The sequence below is a fragment of the Pongo pygmaeus genome, chromosome Y, assembly GCF_028885625.2.
Source record: "Pongo pygmaeus isolate AG05252 chromosome Y, NHGRI_mPonPyg2-v2.0_pri, whole genome shotgun sequence".
NCBI classification, from domain to species: domain Eukaryota; kingdom Metazoa; phylum Chordata; class Mammalia; order Primates; family Hominidae; genus Pongo; species Pongo pygmaeus.
Window position 1 is genome coordinate 27,457,930 of NC_072397.2, and position 18,206 is coordinate 27,476,135.

The following is an 18,206-nucleotide window of genomic DNA, read 5'->3' on the forward strand; positions in this document are numbered from 1 at the left end:
CCATTGCTGCTTTTCTTACAAAATATTAAGTCTGTAATTTAGCCTTTAGAAGAAAAGTCTTACATTTCTAAATACAATAACTATATATATTTTACATACAGTATAATAAATTGATACATAAAATAAAATTGGTAATAAGTTGTGCTATTATTCAGGTAAAAGTTGAGGAAACTGGTAGAAAATGCTAATAATAACATTGTGCCTAAAGTCGATGAAACATACAAGACAAATATTTTAATAAATTTTATAATTTATATGTAACATATACATTTGAGGATGTTGTATTATTTTATTTATGTATTTATTTTTTGAGGCAGAGTATCACTCTGCTGACCAGGCTGGTGTGCAGTGGAAGGATCTTGGCTCACTGCCAACTCCACCTCCCAGTTTCAAGTGATTCTCTTTTTTCAGCCTCTCAAGTAACTATGATAACAGATGCATGCCACTACACCTGGCTAATTTTTGTACTTTTAGTAGAATTGGGGTTTCACTATGTTGGCCAGGCTGGTCTCAAATTCCTGGCCTCATTATCTGCCCACCTCTGCCTCCCAAAGTGCTGGGATTACATGTGTGAGCCACCATGCCAGGCCTTGAGCACGCTATTGTAGAACTTCTGAAACCAAGATTGCAGGCAAATTACAGACATAGGACAATTCAGAAAGTGAAAACACAGTCATGATAATCTTCATGTTAAAGAAGACAGAATCACAAAATAATAAGTGAGAAATAAGGTAATAATTGGAAATTCAATGTATGTAGAGCAATGTTTTAATTTCCCCTATGGTAAAAGTTTTTGTAAGGAATCCATAAAATGAGTACATACAATAAGCCACCCTATAGTAGATACTGTTGGCATATAGCGTTTAAATTTTTAAGATTAGGCCCTGATAAGGAAAAAGAATTCTCCATAAAATAATTTTTTATATTTAACAAGATACTTTTGCACATAAAGATTTTCCATCAAATTTTTTTTGTAGAATTATGTTTTAAACCTTCATAAGATGAGAAATTATAAAGCAGGAAACATGTGCCATCTCTCTCTGTGGTATTCCTGAAATTTCTTTTTTTATTGTGTAATCCCATTTATATGAAATATCCAGAATATACAAATCCATAGAAACAGAAAGCAGACTAGTAACTGCAAAGTGAGGAGGAGGAAAGTATAGAGAGTGACTGCTAAAGGGTATAGGATTTTCCTTTATCATCACTGCTTTCCTCACAGTGGTGACAGTCATAACCCTGTTAATAAGTTAAAACCAATGGAATGTATAATTCATTTATGTTTGTTTTTAGAGTCTAAGGTCTCACTATGTTGCCTAGGCTGTTCTTGAACTCCTGCCTTAAGCAATTCTCCACCTCAGCCACCCCAGCTGCTGGGATTACAAGCATAAGCCACCATATCCAGTTCTGATTATACACTTCAAAATTGTAAATTGGATTGTATGATATGTATATCTCAGCTAAAAAAAAAAGGGGGCAGTTCTGTACTGATATGATATAAACTCCAAATATATTAAGTAAAAAAAGAGAGGTACAGAATAGTGTGTGCAATATACTATTATGTTCTAAAAAAATTGTACACCCGTATATATACACTGTGCAGACATAAAACCTCTTAAAAGATATACTGGAAACCAGTAACATTATTTCCTAAAGTAAAGGATCCTGGATTGCCTGTGGATATTGTGTTCTGGAAGGGAAACCTAACTTTTCAACATGCTCTTTTGTACCTTTTAAATTTTCTATAGGGTACAACACTTCCCTTATTTTCTACTTTCTAGAAAGAAAAAAGGAATACTTTGATGCTTTCTCTTTAGTCTTTAGTTTATTTTAAGAGATCATCTACATTTTTTTCTGTAATAAACTTAAAACATATCCACCCATTTTGTCAGATTTATTTATTCCTTAGCAATTTGTTTTAAAATTACAGTTTTTGTCTCAATCCTTAATTATACTATATTCATTATATTTCAGATGTATAGGTTTCTCATGGAGAAAAAGATACACAGGCATAAACCTCTATACTATCCACCTGCTAGTCCTGCAACATGATTTTAATAAAGTGTTACTGATACTTGAACAATTTCTATGATGTCAGCAGAGTAATATCAACAAGAATGATTGTAAGGTAGCTGGTCCTATAAGTCAAGAGTTGTGATATTTGATCCACTGTTCAATCCATTTCTAGATCTAATCTATATTATTTTCTTATTTATTTATGTATTTATGTATGTATGTATATATATATTTGTTTATTTTTGTTTATCTTGAGATGGAGTCTCGCTCTGTCGCCCAGGCTGGAGTGCAGTGGTGCGATCTCAGCTCACTGTAAGCTATGCATCCCAGGTTCACGCCATTCTCCTGCCTCAGCCTCCTGGGAAGATAGGACTACAGGCACACACCAACATGCCCCAGCTAATTGGTTTTTTTTTTTTTTTGTATTTTTAATAGAGATGGGGTTACACTGTGTTAGCCAGGATAGTCTTGATCTCTTGACCTCGTGATCCACCCACCTTGGCCTCCCAAACTCTCAGGATTACAGGCGTGAGCCACTGCGCCCAGCCAATCTGATCTACATTATTTTCTAGCTCTTCCCGTATATTGCTGGGCAACTGATGCACGATTTCTTCCTTGTGGGATATTGTGGCTTCTTTATAAAGAACTTGAATAATCTCACAATGAGTATTGTCTGTTAGAGTCTTCTCATTATAACCCCTTGTTTCAAGTCTTTCGTACAATACATTGGTATCTGTCCTCAGCACAAAAACTATGTGAAACCAGCGTTTAAGGAAGAAATCAAAACCGTGGTAATCAAAAATAACTCCACCTTCTCTCATTTGGTTATCTAACTCATCAAGTACTCTGTCTTCATCTAAAATGGCACAGTCATACTCTTCATCATAGACATCATACAATTGCTCTTCTCAAGATAAATCACCCACATCAATGTATTTCAGTCCTGATACTGATGCAAGTTCTTTGCCTAGTGTGGTTCTTCCAACCCCTGGTGTACCGGTGAGTAGGAAGTTCACAAGCAATGACAGCTTGCCACGACGTCTCCGAGTGCCTTGCTCACATGTCTTTGCACTACTGTTCTTGGAATTTCTAAACCAAATCCCAATGCCTCCACTACTCCCTTCACATACCTTTGACTTGAGACACCACACATTTATTTAAAAATTGCATAACATAGAGGTCTCCAGAAATGCGCATAGATTTCCTCAGATTCCCAAAACTAATGAAAACTAGTCAGACCATGTAGGTTCTTACAGATTCTGAAAGGACTTTGGTTTTCAGTGTGAATGCACTGGAAGATTCTGGGAGGGAGAAAAGAAGCCATAGAAGATTGAAGAGCATAGTAAGCATGCGACAGGAACATGTTTCTCTGTGACAGCAAGAAAAATAAAATTAGGCTTTTTAAAAACAATTTCCATTGGAACAGAGGTGAACAAACCATATTTAAACTCTGGCTTTCTCTAAGACCTTTGGACCTCTCCCATGTGTTACATGCTCATTTATTTTCACCTTGCTTTGTACATGGCTATTGCCTCCTCTCTTTCCACACTGCAGGAATTTTGCTACAGACTATCCACCAGAGATATTTTTTTCCTTCCCCACAATAGTAATTGGGCTCACCATAAAAAGCCTAACTCCCAGCATCTTCCTCAGGACAGAATTAAAGCTGTAGTGTATGTGTTGAAATGTCTGTCCTTTTGAGAAGTTGCCTAATGAATAGATTATTTCCTGACATGGAATGCTGAAGGACATGATGGAGTCATACAGGTGAGAGTTGTGTCTGATGAGAAGAAAGAAAATTGCAGCACTAGAGAAACTGCAATACCACAGACAGTCAACTGGGAAATAAAATAGGTAATCAATCTAAAAACAATGGAAAAATTTCTCTTTAACTGAGAAATACACACAGATCCAGAGAAGACATATCTGAGAATGCATCTGTGAAGCAGATGCATAGCCTGTTTGATTTCTGTCAATATCACCCTTTACTAAGCCAGTTTTTTTTTTTTTTGAGAAATAGTTTTGCTTTGTCCCCCAGGCTGGAGTGCAGTGGAGCAATCTCAGCTGACTGCAACCTCCGTCTCCCGGGTTCAAGCAATTCTCTTGTCTCAGTCTCCTGAGTGGCTGGGATGAGAGGTGCACACCACAATGCCCAGCTAATTTTTTTTTATTTTCAGTAGAGACAGGTTTTGCTATGTTAGCCAGGCTGGTCTCAAACTTCTGGCCTCCAGTAATCTGCCCATCTCGGCCTCCCAAAGTGCTGGGATTACAGGCATGAGCTACCGTGCCCTGTCATGCCAGCCTTTAAATGCTAGATTTGATGGATGTTGTATAATTTTCCAGATCTTATAAAAAATTACAAGGCATATGGAGAAGGTGTAAAATACACTTCACTGGAAGAAACAGAATAAATATCCAGAAGTTGAATCTTAAGAAATGAAGATTTTTTCATACCTGATAAAGAATTAAAAATAATTAAACGTTCTCAGTGAACAAAGATAAAACAAAAATAAACAATTGAATAACATTTAAAAATAATAAATGAATAAAATGTGATATCAACAAAGAGATTAAACTTTTTCTAAAAACCCAACAGAAATTGTGGCATTGAGGGATCCAATAACTGGCATTTACAAATTCACTACAGAGACACAATAGCAAACAATGGAGCAGAAAAAGAATCAGAAAATTAAACATACATTATTCACAAATATTTAGGCCTGGAAATCAATTTTTGAAAAAAAATAGAAAAAGTAAGTGTGAAATATGAGACTTACTGGACATCATCAAGTAAACCAATATATTTAGAGAAAGAGTCTTATAAAAAGAACATACAAAGAAAATGACATAAATGTTATTTGGGAGAAAAAGAGGGCATGCTGAGAAACTTATACATTGCATTGATGAAACAAAAAATACTAATAACCAAGAATAATTGATCTGGAAAAAACTGTACTTCAAAAATTAGAAAAATAAAGCCTTTCTAACTTTAAAATAAAAAATCTAAGGTTGCTTACTACTAGAATGACCCTAGAAAAAAATGCAAATGAGAGTCAATTATGTTGAAACATTAAATGATGCTGGACAGCATCATAAAACCATATGAAAATATAAAGCTCTCTGTTAAATATAAATACATACAAAGATATAAAATTTGCTATTGTAATAATAATTCTGCATAAAATTCTTAAATCTCTGGAAAATACACACAATATATAGAGATATAATTTGTAACATTAGTAAGAGAGTGGGGGAAGTAAAAATGAATATATTTTGTAAGCTGTTAACTTGAAGTTGAAGGCAAAAGCTGTTTGCCCTGGGGACCTTAGCACTGGGCAAGGGATGAGGCAAAGTTACCATTTTGTATCCCTTAGTTCTTCCATCTCCCCCTACTCTGCATAGGGATTTTTCTTGGTCTGCAGGGATAGTCAGTGTGACCAGGCTCTGTTCTACACACAGAGACAGGTGTAGGTAGGCATGACAAATATAGAGGCGGCCTGGGATTCTAAAAAGAATTAAATATTCAAAAAGTGGAAAATTGACAATTTTGGGCATGATTCTCTGGGCTTTGGGTTGGGGAAATGGTAAGTCCTTGCTTCCAGCCATGCAGTTTCTCATCATAGTTGTTGGGGCCTTCTCCCTGTAGGTGTCCCTTAAGGAGTTGTTGCAGGAGATTTAGCCGGTGCTGATGGTCCATGAAGAAATGTGTTACTGCCCCTGCGTCTCACTGCACCTGGACAGCAACATGCCAAACAGCTTCCCTGGGCTGCAAAACAGTGAGGAGCTGCAGGGGGCTCAGGGCTGTGTATGAGGGAAGGCTGGTTTCGAAGTTGGGTAGACTGTCTTGGGGAGGGGCCCCAAAAGAAGGGCCAGGCAGCACTTCCCTACTCCTCGGAGATCTTTGTGTCACAGATAAGAATGTCCATGTAGGATTGGACCACAGGCTTCCTTCTCTAGCCTGTCACACCAACACCTTATAACTTCACAGCCCACAAGTTAAAGAACTGACTTTTGATTCTAAAATATCAGGCAGTACAAAGCCAGGCTTGATATCAGCCCAATCAAACTCTTTAAAGCTAAATGATGTCTTGGAAAAAAAAAAAAAAACTTAAAAAGATTCACAGTGTTTGAGTGGGGAAATCTTCCCAGTGCAGCACCAACTGCTGTGTTGAGATTCACCTGGTTGTAAAGCAAAATCTCTCATGTACTCATGTTCCCTGGGAAAAAGCCACTCATGTTCTCAGGGTCTACCTGCTTGCTAAGAGCAATTATGGAAAAGATTTGTAGCTCAATGGTGCCCATAGTTGATCACAGAACCTTTCCTCTTTCCCAAAACAGCCACCATTAACATTCAATGAGACACACACTGGAAGATGGTCCTGAAGTTGGAGACCCTGGGGAGTCCTCAGCACACCCCTGCATGAGGGCTGCCCAAAAAGGCAGCTGTAAATGCTCCATCTTCCCAAGACACTAGTGCAAAAAAAGCAGTTAGCCTTGTCGGCTCCCCAAGAACCATGTGTGCTTCAGAGGCATTTGGCAGAAAATTCTTCATAAGAAAGGATCTCTGCCCACTAGCAGACAGGAGTGTGTGTTTGTGTGAGTGTGTATGTGTTGAAATTATGAACCTTTTGTGTTCATTATGGAATTTGAAAATAGAAACCTAAAGTTGAAAATTAAAATCACCCATGAAAGCATCTTGCAAACTATTTTCTGTTCTAAATGTGATGTTTTAGGGTACAGGGCCCTCGTAACATCCTACTTCCCTCTCCCTGAAAGAGCTGCACACACTATTCAAGGCCTGCTTCCACATGAACCACATCCAAGAGCAGCTTAAGAGCCTTGACCCATCTGCCACCTTCAGCAGGGCTGACTAAAGCTGCTTGTTCTTCTCGAACATCTTCTCCAATGACCTGAGAGGTGGGAGAGACATTGGGGCCAGGATTGAAAAGAGGGAAGGGGAGCATGGAGACCAGAGGCTGAGGACCAGGTTTTCTCACATGGAGGGGTCTGGCCTAGAGGCCCTCAAACCAGGGTAAAATTTAGGTGGAGACAACTGGCCTTGGGTGGCCTTTTGCTGACCACCAGCCTCGAGTCCCTTAAACAGTAGAAAGTGAAAGAATGGCTTGGAGATGAGCCTCATTGACTGTGTGCCACCTAAGTACATCTTGCCAGGGACCCAGGAGGGACCATGGTGTCTCCAGAGCCATGACTGGAAGGTGGAACTCACAAAGGGAGCAAAGAAGAGGGTCCTCAGTGAGATGAAGAGCTTATTTTTACTTTACCACTCCTGAAGCGCTTTCAGTGCCTAAAAGTGCCTAGCATGAACAGCTGGAAACCACTTCCTGGAAACTGCAAGATGCAAGAGGCCTTCATGTACCTCTTTGTAATTACAGACAAGGACAAGAAGGGCCCCATCACTGCATCCTCATGGGGCTTTTACTGGATCCAGTAAGTCTCTGCCGGCTTCCCAAAGACTCCTGGGATGTCACTTCTTCTGGGTCTGTGAACAGACAACTAGGGCACTTCCTCAGTGCCCACTTCCTCCTTGTAGGCCTACAGCCTATTGCTCACCAGCCCTTGCTTCCTAAGCCATTCCTCACTGGAGCTGCTCGAGTACCACAGTCTGAACTTCACAAAACTCTTTGTCATACCATGAAAGAAAAAGTAGGGTTGCTGGGCATGGTGGTTCATGCCTGTAATCCCAACACTTTGGAAGGCCAAGGCGGGCAGATCACGAGGTCAGGAGTTTGAGACCAGTCTGGCCAATGTGGTGAAACTCCATCTCTACTAAAAATTCAAAAATTAGCTGGGCGTGGTGATGCATGCCTGTAGTCCCAGCTGCTTGGAGGCTGAGGCAGGAGAATTCCTTGAACCCAGGAGGGGAAGGTTGCAGTGAGCTGAGATCACGTTGATTCACTCCAGTCCAGGTGACAGAATGAGACTTCTTTTCAAAAAGTAATAAAATAAAATAAAATAAAATAAAATAAAATAAAATAAAATAAAACAATACAATACAATACAATACAATGCAATAAAATAGAAAATAAAATGTAATGTCACTGTTTCATCTCCCCCTGACTTGTGTCATGTTACAGGAGCTTATGGGATGAACCAGCTGGCCAAATCTCAAGAGCTTCTGCCCAAACAATCTGCCCCCACTGCTTGAGTCCCCTCTAGGGAGCTGACAGTGTGACAGGGGGTATCCCTGGGAGTGGAGGCCATTTGCTTCTATCTGACCTCAGGGCAGATTCTCAGGGCAAGAAGATCCTAGAGCAGATGGAAGTCTCAGAGAAGAAGCCTATGGCAGGGTTCTGGGCTCACTGGTCTGTGTATCTCCCTCTCCCCTGCTTGTCATGAGGTCCAGCACCACACACTCACCCAGGTCACTGCTCCATTCCAGGTGTGCAGCTGGATGGCTCCCCAGGCAGAGGATGCCATGGACTGTGTGCATACAGAGAATGCCTACAACTTGAGGCTGTACTATGAGGAGAACATTCCTGAACAGGGTCATGCAGACTGCTCCTGGCCTCAGTGGGAACGCCCTTCCTCCTGGGTACTAGACAGAATTTTGTGCACTTTCCTGAAGGCTCCATGCTGGGTCTGTTCATTTGGAAGTTTGAGGCTGTCCATAGGGAGGTAACAAAAGAGACTTCTCCTCCATCTGGGGAAAAAAAAAAAAAAAAAAAGAAGAACGAAAGAAAAAGGATGCTTCTCAGAGCACGTTGTGGGGCACAGGCTGAGACCTTGCCTCCCTCCCTGGTCCTTCTATGGTCCCAGGACTGAAACAGTGAGCTGAAGACAATGACGGAACTGCTCTGCAAGAACTGGCCTGAGTGGCTGCTTCAGGAAGGAACCACAGTCAATGTGCCCACAGCCCGTAGTGACTGATTGGCAGCCTCAGGCCCACTTTCAATCTGCAGGCAGGTTTTCTTGCTGACAGAGTGAAAGCAAGGAAGGCAGGAAGGAGCCCAGCCCTCTCAGTCACTCTGAAGGCTGTCTGGGGTTCCCTGCAAGGCCTTCTAGACTTCTGCTTCTTGGCAGACCACACAAGCATCTTTTTCTGGTCTTCGAGACTTTGATTATCTGGAAGGAGAAGGTCCTACTTTTCACTAGGCTAAGAGGCCAGGGCCATCCAGCTCTCCCTCTTCAGTAAAAACCTATGGGCTCTCACCTGGGCACACATTGCCCAACCTTGGCCCTTCTAAGGCAGGAGCTCATTTGTCTTACAGTTCACCTTGGTAGGACTTAAAAGTTATCGGTGCTGTTATTAAGATAGAGAAATTAGGGGGAAAGTGTTGCCTTAAAATATTTCCCCTAATCTTACCTTGGAGAGCATGAGCACAGGTGACAGCATAGGCAGGGCCGCTGAGGATGCTGGGGGAGAGTGCCCAGCCTGTCCAGCCAGCTGGTCCTTGCCAGAGGTGGCTCATGACCCAGCCCCTGAGAGAAGCAGGCAGACATCCCAGCAAAGAGCTGGAGTGTATAGATCAGGGCAGCCCAGGCACACTGATGGTGGCTTGGCACTACCTCTCATCAAGAGGTGTCACCACAGCTGACCCTTGGAGCCAAGGAGTGATTTTCAGTATGTTCAAGTCAGTCAGCTCTATCAGCTGTACAGCCTTCAATACTCACTTCACCTTGGACATCTCACCAGAAAGCAGTGGAGACTGGCCAATGCAGAAGCTCTGTAAAGTGGGATGGAGCATCATGGGGTGGGGATCTGGGTACTGTCTACTCATCTGGCCATTGCTTCCTGAGGGTGTGCTCTGCAACCAAACAGTGACTGTTTTCATGTTTGTCTGTTTATTTATGGGTTTAAAATACCCTAATATTTCATTTATAGTAGTTTAAGGTTTGTATTTGTAAAAATTTTATTAGAAGAAAGAGGGCTTAGGACAACAATATTTTAGAAGGTCTTGAGGGGGCATAGACTTTCATGTCACAACAGGTGCTGTTGACCTCTTTTTGCTACATTTGTGCACACAGAAAGTGCACAGAAAGTATACACAGAAAGTGCATAAAGAAAGTATACACAGAAAGTGAAGCCACAGGTGATAGGCCAAATGTCTAGAGCAGAGCTTCCTGGGCTTGCTTACTGGTCTGCAGTCAGGTGGACTTTGGCTGTGAGGCAGTGCCCACCCTGGATCTACACCCCCCACCACCTCTCCTGAGTAACTAACACAAGGCAGTGCTAATTAGCAGGTGAGTGATGGGCATCGGGCACCCCAATACCATCTGGGAATATTTGAATGCCATCTGGGCTAGGGCTGTGGGGGGGCAGGGGCTGTGGCTGCCTTAGCTTGTTATGGCACCAACCACAGATGCATCTGCCCTGTGCTGCTTCTCCAGCAGTCAGCTGCCCATGGTCCTGAGCCTGTCATGCCACGCCTGCTACCTCATACTGCTTTCATTTGAAAAAAAAATCCTGAGATGGTGCTGCTGGATGTGAGCATTGGCAAGAGGACAGCACCTTTGTCCTGGGGGATTAGGAGCTGGCCAGATAGCTCCTGACTGCCTCTACAACAAGAGGGGGCTGGTGCTGCAATTAGCAATGCCTCCCAAAAGATGTGTTTGCAATGGCTCAATGAATATTTGATGCAGAGGCCTAAATGAAGACACATGAATGGAGTGTGTGGACATCAGGTAACAGCTGGGAAACAGGTGCCTCCCAGTCCTCATCCTTCAGCAACTGTGGAACATGCCCAAGCCATGAGTGGATACACCTAGAGTTTATACATCTGGCTTCCGCTTTTGCTGCCACTATCTCCAGGCTCAATGTTGCTTAAAATCTGGATTTTAAATAGAAAAGATGAGAGGCTTTTCTGTTCCCTGGAATAGGAAGCCAGAGATCTGTGTAGGGCTGGCACTGGGTGCACATTAGTTTTTTGACAGGATGAGAGCTGCAGTGGTTTTTTTAATCATGATAGGCCTGGCCTGGTTTTAGCTCTGAGTGATGAGGAGAGAGACAGCAGTGGTGGTCAAGTACACATCCACGTGCCCAATCCTGACCTTCCTGCCTTCAGACGTAGCAAGAGGCAACACCACAGTCCCGACTTTCCTCCCTACTCCCTGCATGCCAGATGGGAGCACCCAGAAGATACAATCTGAATGTATTATTCTCCCATTTTGACCTGAGCTGGCTAACACACACTGGGGGTGGGTGGGTGAAGGGCCTGGTGGAAAGCAGGGCTGAGTCACGGATCCCGGTGGAAATTTAGAGATACAGGAGTGGTTGTCACCTCTCTGTGGAGCCCAGCTCCCTACGGGATCCTTGCCACACAGCCCTGTCTACAGAGAACAATTCTGGCAATTTTGGGGATCCTTAAGGCCCTGGGCTGTTCCCTGTCACCCCCTGTCTGTGCTCCTTACTTTCCTGCTGGCAGAGCCCAACATGGAGGAGGAGGTTGCCACCCTGTGAGCCTGAGGGAGCTGTGTCTGACTAGGGCTTCTGTCTGGGGTTTTGCAAAGTGCTACTTATGTGTATGGTCTGTCCAGATACCTTGTCTCAAAGGAAGTGAGCATGAACTAGGAAGATCAGCAACCCCACACTTGATAAATAACTTTTTCTTGTCTTTAAACCATCACATTTTCATTTCACATTGGAATAAAAGTAAATGAAACCTGCCACACGAGCCTCGCCCATGTGTTCTGTACCCAGACTCATTTGGTTCTGAGGGCCGTTGTCAGAAATGTTATGAAAAGAAGAGTATGTATAAATTAGATCAAATGTAAAATTATGCTTATAATGTCATTTGTGTGGGAGATAAGAGGGTGGAGTAACAGGCACTCAGTTGGAGTTTTCCCACCTGTCACTTACCAGGCTCATGCGTGTCCTCTGGTGAACATCACCGACATTGGTGACAGAAGAGAAAAGGCCCGTGTGAAGGCTAGGTGGAGGAGAGGTGCCAGGCTGTGGGGCTAGGCCCTGGGCATGCTGGGCCTCTTAGGTCACTGGACATCTAACTGCCTGGGCACCGGCCATTGACACATAAGTTGACGTAAGAGGATTAGGCAGCACTCTTCGGAAGTCACATTGTGCTGGGAGAATGGAGGGGAATGTACAACTGGCCATCATAGGGTAGGTTTTAGAGTTATCTGGACACTCTTGGAGAGCTAATGAGATGAGAGGAAGGCAGTCCGCCAGGTGCACCTGACGACGGGAGCCTATGGTGCTTGGGGCGGAGGGTGGTTGTGGGGGTGGCCTGTCCCTATGAGAGGAAGAGCTTACAGCTTTTACACTTGGTGGCTGCTGCCCAGCAATCCCTCTGCAGAGCAGGCAGATCGTCAACTGCATGTATAGCTGAATGTCTTTTGAAGTGTTTAGAGAGTGCTCTATGTCTTAGAAATTCACTTCCCCTGTCCTTGTCCAGTGAACACTGTTCACATGGCTAACACCACTTCTTGAGAGGTCTTCACCATGCAAAGATGAAAATGGATTGGGTTTAGTTACCGTTGTGCCTCCTCCTCTCCTGAGAGGCCTATTTTCCTAGGTTGATTCCTTAAGTGTATTAGTGCTGTCAGTCACCTTTGGACAACCCAAATGACAAGTGGCTGTAGTTTCATAAAAAAAAAAAAAAAGAAAGAAAAAAAAAGGCTTTGAATGTGAAACCCTCTTTTTCTCCTCTCCTTCTCATATGTGAAAGATTTTATTTTTTTAAAAGGGTACATAGTGGTATCCCACCAGGTGTAGTATGGGAACTGGCTTGAACTAGGCTATGGTTTCAGTGTGGATGGGCAATTCTTCAAGATGGAAAACCATGTCTCACTGAGTTCCTGGAGCCATACTCACTTTTCTCCACATCCCCCACCATAGGCTTTCACTTATCTCCCGTGCTTGAATTTTTTATCATACATTTATATATATATATACATATATGTGTATATATACACATACATATATACATATATACGTATATATACACATACATATATACATATATACATATATGTATATATACACACACACCCCTACATACACACACATACAGGTCTCACTCTGTCACCCAGGCTGCAGTGCAGTGGCTGAATCATGGGACACTGCAGCCTCAAACTCTTTGGCTCAAGTGATGCTTCCACCTCAGCCTCTCAAGTAGCTAGGACTATAGGCAAGCAACGCTACACCCAGACAATTTGTAAACTTTTTCTAGAGACTGAGCCTACTTATGTTGCCCAGACTGGTCTTGAATTTCTGGGATCAAGCAATCATCCCACCTTGACCTTCCAGTGTTTAGATTGCAGGTGTGAGCTACCAAACTCAGCCAAAAATATGTTTTTTAAAGAACCGTTATAACCAAATTATGAGTTATGATGACACCACTGCTCTCCAGCTTGGACACCAGAGCAAGACCTTGTATCCAAAAACAAAGCAAAATGAAACAAAAAAATACTTAAAACCAAGTTAAACTTTGAAGATTGTGTCATCTGTGTCCATCCCTGCCCTCCAAGCTATCAGAGTTAAATATAATGGTTACTGAGAAAAGGGTTAGATATTATTAAGAAAATTTTTTTTTTTTTTGGAAACTGAGTCTCGCTCTGTTGCCCAGGCAGTAGTGCAGTGGCGTGATCTCCGCTCACTGCAAGCTCTGACCCCGGGTTCACACCATTCTCCTGCCTCAGCCTCCCCCGTAGCTGGGACTACAGGCGCCCGCCAGCACGCCCGGCTAATTCTTTGTACTTTTTAGTAGAGACGGGTTTTCACTGTGTTAGCCAGGATGGCCTCGATCTCCTGACCTCGTGATTCGCCCACCTCGGCCTCCCAAAGTGCTGGTATTACAGGCGTGAGCCACCGCGCCCGGCCAAGAAATTTCTGTATGTCCTTCAGCTAAGAACGAGGTAATCTAAATGTGATCCAGGTATTTTCTCACCTTCAGAATCTAAACTAGCACTACTTTCAGAATCTAAACTAGCAAATCAAATCAGGGCACCTGCAGAGGATAGTTTGTCGTTTTCAAATAGAAAGAGAATTACCCCCGTTAATAAGAGTAATACAGTGATTTTCAAAAGCAGAAGTCAGACTGAGATGCAGCACAGTCAGGGCACAACTACCCTGGAATAACCTTCTCACATAGAATTGTTGAGGAGGCTTTCTTAGATGAGCAAATTTGGGCAATATAATTCATGCTTATTTATTCCCAGCTCTTGCTTCTCGCCTGATTCCTAATGGCCACCTCACAATATGGTCAGCAGTGGGGTGCACTGTGGTGAGAGTGGGGCTCAGGGATGGAACGAGAGTCCTTCCTGCATTATCAAAATGCATAAAAGTTGTGAAAACGGTGTTCAAATGTTCTACTTCCTACCTTTAAATAGCTGTTAAGATGCATTATACAACAGACTCAGGAAAGGGAAAGAACAAGTGCATTTCAAGTCTCAGCTCACTTCTTTATTAGCTTTGATACTTTGGGCATGTGACTCCAACTATTTGAGCCTGTTTGCCTGTTCACCCAAGACTATCTTAAGGAAAAATAACAAAGCTTGAGTCATCATGCTACCCAACTTCAAACTACATTACAAAGCTATAGCAGCCAAAAGAACTTGGTGCCAGTACAAAATAGATATATAGACCAATGGAACAGAGCAGACACCTCAGAAATAACACCACACATCTACCACCATCTGATCTTTAATAATCCTGACCAAAACAAGCAAAGGGGGAAAAAAAAATCCCTATTTAACAAATGTTGCTGAAAAAACTGGCTAGCCATATGCAGAAAACAGAAACTGGACCTCTTCCTTACATCGCATAAAAACATTACCTCAAAATGGATTAAAGTTTTTTGGTTTTGTGGGTTTTTCTTTTTGAGATGGAATCTCACTTTGTTGTACAGGCTGGAGTACAGTGGATTGATCTGGGCTCACTTCAACCTCCGTTTTCAAATAGAAAGGCAAACACCTTTCTAGCAATTCTACTACCCCAGCATCCTAATTACCTCAGATTACAGGCACCCACCACTACATCCAGGTAATTTTTTGTATTTTTAGTAGAAATGGAGTTTCACATGTTGGCCAGGCTAGTCTCGAACTCCTGACCTTGTGATTTGCTTGCCTCAGCCTCCTAAAGTGCTCAGGTTACAGGCATGAACCACTGTATCTGGCTGGATTAAAGTCTTAAATGTAAAAACCCAAACCATAAAAACCCTAGAAGAAAACCTAGGTAATACCATTGAGGACATAGGCATGGACAATGACTTCATGACTAAAACACTGAAAGCAATTGCAACAAAGAAAAATTGACATATTAGATCCAATTAAACTGAAGAGCTTCTGCACTGCCAAAGAAGCTGTCATTAGAGCGAACAGGCAGCCTACAGAATGGGAGAAACTTTTTGCAATCTGTCAATCTGACAATGGTCTAATATCCAGAATCTAGAAGGAACATAAACAAATTCACATGAAAAAAACAAACAAAAAACACCATGAGAAAGTGGGCAAGGGATATTAACAGACTCTTCTCAAAAGAAGACGTTTGGCTGGGCGAGGTGTCTCTGGCCTGCAGTCCCAGCACTCTGGCAGGCTGAAACAGGAGGATCATGAGACCAGCCTGGCCAACGTGGAGAAACCTTGTCTGTACTAGAAATACAAAAAATTAACTGGGCGTTTGGGTGGGCCCCTGTAATCCTAGTTTCTCAGGAGGATGAGGCAGGAGAATCGCTTGAAGCTGGGAAGCGTACATTCCAGTGAGCTGAGATCCTGCCACTGCCCTGCAGCCTGCATAACAGAGCAAGACTTCATCTCAATAAATAAATATATAATAAGACAGACATTTATGTGACCAAAAACATAAACCTTATTTTCACTGGTCCTTAGAGAAATTCAAATCAAAACCACAATGAGATACCATCTCACGCCAGTTAGAATGGCAATTATTAAAAAGTCAGGAACCAACAGATGTTGGTGAGGCTGTGGAGAAATACACAAACTTTTACACTGTTGATGGGAGTATAAATTAGTTCAACCATTATGGAAGACAGTGTGACAATTCCTCAAGGATCTAAAAACAGAAATATCGTTTGACCCAGCAATCCCATTACTGGGTATATACCCAAAGCATTATAAATCATTCTACTACAAAGACAGATGCACAAGTGTGTTTATTGCAGAATTGTTTACAATAGCAAAGACTTGGAACCAACCCAAATGCCCATCAATGATAGACTGGAGAAAGAAAATTAGGCACAGGTACACCATAGAATATTATGTGGCCATAAAAAGATGAGTTCATGTCCTTTGCTGGGTCATGGATGAAACTGGAAATCATCATCCTTAGCAAACTAACACAGGAACAGGAAATCCAATAGTACATGTTCTCATTCATAAGTGGAAGCTGAACAATGAAAACACATGGACACAAGGAGGGAAACATCACACACTGGGGCCTGTCTGAGAATGGTCAAGAAGAGGGACAGCATTAGGAGAAAAAGCTAAAACACGTGGGGCTTAAAACATAGATGGCGGATTGATAGGTGCAGCAGAGGGGCACGGTGGCTTATGTCTGAAATCCCAGCAATTTGGGAGGCGGAGGTGGGTGGATCGCCTGAGGTCGGGAGTTTGAGATAGGTGCAGCAAACCACCAAGGCACATGTAAACTTATGTAACAAACCTGCAGGTTTTGCACATGTATCCCAGAACTTAATTAAAAAAAAAAAAAAAGGCACTAAGGCTGAGGGGGAGTAGGGGTAGGGGTGAGAGTGCGTGGGCCCTGGAACTTTATCCAATCAGTGGCGATGGCGTGGGAACCGCCCAATCAGGCACCCAGTTGTAGATGAATGGAGAGCGTGGCTTCCAGCGTTTGGCGGGAACTTTTTCTCTCCCTTGCGCCGGAACTTGGGAACCATCTCTCCTCTTCCGCCTTTTCCATGTTGGGAGCTCCAGGCGACTTCCTCACAGCCTCTGTTAATAGCCCTGTAATCTGCAGGTACTTGCCGATGCATAGCTAAGATACCAGGACATCCTGCAAGCTGGGAAATGGTGAGTACGGGGTTCAGCATCCCAAGAGAAGAGAGCAGTCTGTGAAACCGGCAGGACCCGCCTCTCCATGGTTATCTCCGAGTCTCCTGTGCAGCTTGGCGGTCAGTCCCCTGAGGCCGCAAGATGGTGGCTGGGCCAGCAGCGGGGATCCCCGCTTCCCACCTCGTGCAGTCCTGTCCTCTCCCTGTGCGGCTTTCTGCTGTGCGCCCACAGCCCCGAGTACTTTCCAGATTGTTCAGGGATGCCAGTGGGTCATAAGGGCAGAAACGCGACTCGGAGTGTGCGTGGTAGAAGCTACGGCCCCAGGGGTCCCCATTCTCTCTTGTTAAAAATTAAAGGGAGTCCAGCCGGGCGCGGTGGGTCACGCCTGTAATCCCAGCACTTTAGGGGAATAAGGCGGGCGGATCACGAGGTCAGGAGATCTAGCCCATGCTGGGTAACACGGTGAAACCCCATCTCTAGTAAAAGTACAAAACAATTACCCGGGCGTGCGCCTGTAGTCCCAGCTACTCCGAAAGCTGAGTCATGAGAATGACGTGAACCTGGGAGGCGAAGCTTGCAGTGAGCCGAGATCGCGCCACTGCAGCCAGGGCAACAGAGCGAGACTCCGTCTCAAAATAATCATAATAATAATAAAAAATAAAAATAAAGGGAGTCCATGTTAAAACGTTTACCAGTTTATTTGAGCAAACAGTGATTAGTGAAATGGGAAGCACCCAGACATGATTTGTAGTCCACACGAGGAGCATGCAGGAAAGGCTTTTATAAGGTACATAGGAAAGTAAGTCAAGTTGAAGAATTGGTTAGAGTTGGCTGGCCACGGTGGCTCATGCCTGTAATCCCGGCACTTTGGGAGGCCAAGGCGTCAAGACCACCTGAGGTCGGGAGTTCAGCCCAGCCTGACCAACATGGTGAAATACTGTCTCTACTAAAAATAGAAAATTAACCGTGCATGTTGGCACATGTCTGTAATCCCAGCTACTCAGGAGGCTGAGGCAAGAGAATCACTTGAGCCCAGAAGGTAGAGGTTGCGGTGAGCCGATATTTCGCCATTGCACTCCAGCCCGGACAAGAGCGAAACTCCATCTCAAAAAAACACAAACAAACAAACAAAAAAACCACAGGGCTAAAATACATGAACTAAATGGCTTCCAATAGTTCCTGCAGCTTTGCCATGTCCATGTTAAAAAAATTACATGTATGGGGCCTGGCATGGTGGCTCACGC

At 43.3% G+C, this 18,206-nt stretch overlaps 1 pseudogene; it reads right to left on the reverse strand.

Moving 5' to 3' along the window:
* Positions 1 to 2,145: 2,145 nt before the first annotated feature.
* Positions 2,146 to 18,206, reverse strand: part of LOC134739078 (adenylate kinase isoenzyme 6-like) — a 44,681-nt pseudogene continuing 28,620 nt past the window's right edge.